General features: G+C 35.3%; 1 pseudogene; it reads left to right on the top strand.

Moving 5' to 3' along the window:
• Positions 1–568: 568 nt before the first annotated feature.
• LOC101975975 (non-histone chromosomal protein HMG-17 pseudogene) lies at positions 569–872 on the top strand (annotated as a pseudogene).
• The last annotated feature ends 4,201 nt before the right edge of the window (positions 873–5,073 follow it).

Genomic DNA, 5,073 nt, shown 5'->3' with positions numbered 1-5,073 from the left:
AGTTAATGAAAAGAAAAAAAAATTGTAAAAACTTAGAATAGTGTTTATCTTCCAGTATGGCAGGAAATGAGATATTATTGAAAAGTGGTGCATGTGGATCTAAAAAACTGCAAAAGCTCTATTTCTTAACCTTGTTGGCACATACTCTTGTGTGCACATAACATTATTTGGTAGTATACAATAACATCTTTTACCCCTGCTAGTTTATATGGTATATTTAGGAGTTTTTTTAAATATCAAAGCTATAAACTAGTTAAAACCATTATGATGACCAGAGATGTTTGCTTCAGTTATGAACTGATCAGTATAATCATTTAATTTCCATTAATCATTGTTTATTCTAATTGTAACTTGACAATTCAATAAAATATCTACTTTTTAGTTTGGATTTTCATTTAAAAATGGAAATCGAAACAGATATCATGATTTCCTTAAAATAATGGATAACATTGACAGATTCCCTATCTAGATTGTATTTTTTAAAAAGATGCAAGTAGGAGCAGTGTGAAGAAGAAGAGGCGAGAACGACCCCGGACCCACGTCCAGAACCCGAGTCCTGCTGGTCGCCACCATGCCCAAGAGAAGGGCTGAAGGGGATGCTAAAGGAGATAAAGCCAAGGTGAAAGACGAACCACAGAGAAGATCTGCAAGGTTGTCTGCCAAACCTGCTCCTCCAAAGCCAGAGCCCAAGCCTAAAAAGGCCCCTGCAAAGAAGAGAGAGAAGGTACCCAAAGGGAAAAGCTGACCTTGGCAAGAATGGGAATAACCCTGCAGAAAATGGAGATGCCCAAACAGACCAGGCACAGACAGCTGAGGTGCTGGAGACGCCAAGTGAAGTAGGAGAGTTTTTGATAACAGTATACTTCTGGTGACTGTACAGCTTAAAATACTATTTTTTATCAAGTTTTATAAAAATGCAGAATTTTGTTTTACTTTTTTATTTTAAGCTATGTTGTTAGCACACCGAACACTTCATTGTTTTGGAGGCGAAGGAGCGTATGTCACTAGTAGAATGTCTCCAAAGCCGGATTGCTGTGGGGGAAGACACCTTTCCTTTCTAGTTTTGAGAGACTTCCTCTTTGTTCCCAAGAGGAAGGGATTCCCTGATGTTGGCACACACAGCCATCTTGGCACAAATGCCTTGTGGTACGGAAAAACTCAAACTCATCTGTATGTCCTCCTGTCCCTCTCTGCCATCGTCATAGACTTAACTTCCCTAAACTCAGGCCTGTTGGGACCTGATTCCCAAGGATTGGTTTTACCAGTGTGTGGGGCAATCTGGACTTTCCAGTGATGTCATTGAGAATAGTGTCCCTCAGAAGAGCAGCAGTTCCTTTTCTAGATTGTGGATCTTCAGATTAATAATGTTTGCCATTTTCCTTTCATTTCCTGAAAGTCAGGATCGGCTTGTGAAAAGTTGTTAAACAACATGCTAAATGTGAAATGTCAACCCTCACTCAAAACTTTCCCTATTCAGAGCATCAAATGAAGACTTCACTGGGTTTTATAGTGGCTTTCTGATTTTGGTAGTCCATCCAAGAAGGGAGTTTGAAAGTTGTTGTACACTGTTAATGATTGTCTGCCCATGTCCTGCCTGAAATACCATGATTGTTTATGAAAAGTATCTTTAATAAAACTGGATACAGTTTGGCTTGGAAAAAAAAAAGATTCAAGTAAATAAAATTAGAAGAGATATTGCAACTGATGCCGCAGAATTGAAATGATCCTAAGATACTGAGAGAAGGCAGGAGGATTCCAACTCTGAGGCCAGTCTGGGCAACATATTGAAAGCCTGTCTCAAAAACAAAACAAAAATTGATCCTATTGAAGTTGAGAGTAGAACAGTGGATACCAGAGGAAGTAAGGGAAGAGAGGGAAAGGAAAGGTAGATCAATAGGTGGTAAGTTAGGGGCTGGGGATGTGGCACAAATGGTAGCACACTCACCTGACATGCTTGAGGCACTGGATTCGGTCCTCAGCACCACATAAAAATATAAAATAAAGATATTGTGTCTACCTAAAACTAAAACTAAATAAATATTTTAAAAATAGGTGGTAAGTTATAGTTAGGAGGAAAAAGGTTTGGTGTGCTATTGCAGAGTAGGATGACCACAGAAAACAACATGTACTTCATATATCTCAAGACATTAGAAGAATGTTTCCTTAAAAGAAAGGAAACTCAATGTTTCTACCATGAAGAAATGATAGATGATTGATGGGATGGATAGATATGTTTAACCTACTTAAATGTCAAACAGTGTCTATCTATATCAAAACATCACATGGAACCCCATTATTAGGTACAATTATTATGTTTTTAGTTATCTAAAGCTTTTTAAAAAAGATATTCAAAACACACTAAGTTTCTCTAAAGATACCCCAATATTTCCTATACCTCTTTATTTTACTGTTTCCTATAGAAGTTGCTGGCTTACTAAAATACTGATTATGCTATTGTATTTTTTTAAAATTCTGTGCATGTGTGTATGTGTTCATGCTTTATGAATTTCCCCAACATAATTTTTAAGTACTTTGAGAGATCATATCTTACCCAAAAAGCATATTTGTTTTAAAATAAATTCTAAAGCTCCTACCTTAACCAATCATTGCATTCTTTTTCCACCTCCACTATTTTTCATCACCTCAACACCCCTGATTTATTTGCCTTTGTGTATGAACAGGGGTTGGAGGAATTTAGAGAACACCCTCATTAATCCAGTACCAGTAGTCGCATTCATTCATTTCTGTATCTCACTTGTGTTTTCCTGGGTTAAAATTGTTCTAATATTATGTGTTGATGGTCTAGACATTTTTACTAACTTTAAGTATACAATTTGAGGGAGAAAACTATAAATAGGCATGCAACCTCAAACCAATCAAGATAAAGAACATTTCTATCACTCACAAAATATTCCTCATGCTCTTTTACAGTCAGTCTCTTTCTCCAACCTTTGGACCGCCAAGAGCCACTCATCTGCTTTCACTCATTATAACTGTACATTGGGCTGGGAATATAGCTCAGATGGTAGAGTGCTTGCCTCAGGTGCACAAAGCCCTGGGTTCAATCCCCAGCACAATCTATCAATCAATCAATCAATCAATAAATCTGCACCTTACCTAGAATTTTACATCAATGAGATGGTACTATGTGTGGATGTAGTGGGTTGAATAGTGTCCCATCCAAGAAATGTTCCTAATCCCTGGACCCTGTAAGTGTGACCTTGGGTCCAAAAGGTATCTATGTAAATACAAATAACTGAAGGATGTCAACATGAATTCATTCTGAATTATGCAGGTGGGACCTAAATCCAAAGACAAGTGTTCTTCAAAAGGGATAGAGAAGGAGAGATTCATGTGAAGCAAGTAATATTCCCTTGTTACCCTTTTAATGTCTGTAGGATCGTGAGTGTTTTCTCCCTCTCATTCCTAATTTTATCTTTTATTTGCCCTTTTTTAGCCTAGGGAGGATTTATTGATTGTTTATTATCCAATATGGTAATCAGTACCTTTTAATTGATATATTTGAACAATTTCTACTTGATATAATGATTTATGTGGCTAGTTTTTAAATCAGTCTTATCCTTGATGAGGTCATATTTTTTTATCCTTACGTACTTTTGAATTGAGTATTTTTAATCATTAAATTTTATCTCCTCTGTTGGCTTATTAGCTATACCTCTTTTAATGGATTTCTGTGACTTATTTAGAGTTTATAGCACGTATCTTTGACTCATCATAATCTAATATAATACCACCTAATGTTGGTATAAGAACAAAATGTACAAAAAGTACAACAATAGACTTCATCTTGCTCCTCTCAGCATTTATGCTATTATTACCATACATTTTGTTTCTACATATTTAATAAGCCTCAATGTGAATTATTACTTGTACTTTAAGCAATCAATGATAGTTTGAGACTTTATTAAGAAAAGAAAATCATCTATATTATCCACATACTGCATTTCATTTCTTCATAAATACAATTTCTATTTAGTCACTTTTTCTCTTTGCCGAAAAAATTTCCTTGACGTGTGTTATAGACCAGTTCTGCTATTAACTTCTTCAACTTTTTTTGTATCTAAAAATCTCTTTGCTTTTCCTACATTTTTGAAAAATACCCTCAGGAGCACAAAATTCTATATTGATTTTGTAAGTATTGTTTTTAGTACTTCAAAAATGATGTTGTACCAGTACCTTCGTGCCTGCCTTATTTATTTATGAGAAGTCTATTGTGCATTTGATGCTTATTCCTCTGAGTTTAGTATCTTTGTGTTCCTGCCGGCTGTTAAGATTTCCACTTTTTTTTTTTTTTTAAACCAGATTTCAGCAAAGTGTGTTGCTTGGGTATTTCTCTTGCTTGGGGTAATTGTTGCTTCCTAGATCTGACTTTATAGAGTCCATGAAACTGGAAATATTTTTGGCCATTATTTCCTTGTGTATCACCCCCCCCACACACACACACACACATATTCCTTTCCTTCTGGGACTCCATTTACAAACATATTAGACTGTTTTATATTCTCCATCTCACTAATACTCAGCGGTGTTTTTTTTTCACCTTTTCAGTTTGGATAGTATCTATTAATCTGTCTTAGTTTTGCTGTTTTTCTTTGCAGTATCTCACCCATATTAATCCTATCCAGTGTATTAATTTATGTATCATATATTTCACTGCTACATGATTGCTTTGGATATTCATTGTATCATTCATTTTTTCCTTCATAATTCCCATGTCTCATTTCACCTTCTTAAACATAAAAACATAGTTAAAATAGCTCTTTTACCAGTGTTGCTTACGAATTCTATCATCTGACTCATTTCTGAGTTATTTGATTGAGACACACACACACACACACACACACACACCAGTTAGGGGCCATAATTCCCGTTTCTTTGCATTCTGAGCTTTTTTTTTTTTTATTATTGGATGTAGCATACCAGACATTGTAAGTTTTGGGGGTGCTAGACTTCTTTATATTTATTTAAAATATTTTAATACTTTACTCTCGGATGTAATTAAATTACCTGGAAATCATTTTATCCTTTTAAAGATTGCTTTTAAGCTTTGCC

This window comes from Ictidomys tridecemlineatus, chromosome 1 (genome assembly GCF_052094955.1).
Source record: "Ictidomys tridecemlineatus isolate mIctTri1 chromosome 1, mIctTri1.hap1, whole genome shotgun sequence".
Taxonomy (NCBI): Eukaryota; Metazoa; Chordata; class Mammalia; order Rodentia; family Sciuridae; genus Ictidomys; species Ictidomys tridecemlineatus.
This window is presented reverse-complemented; position numbering and strand designations above follow the sequence as displayed.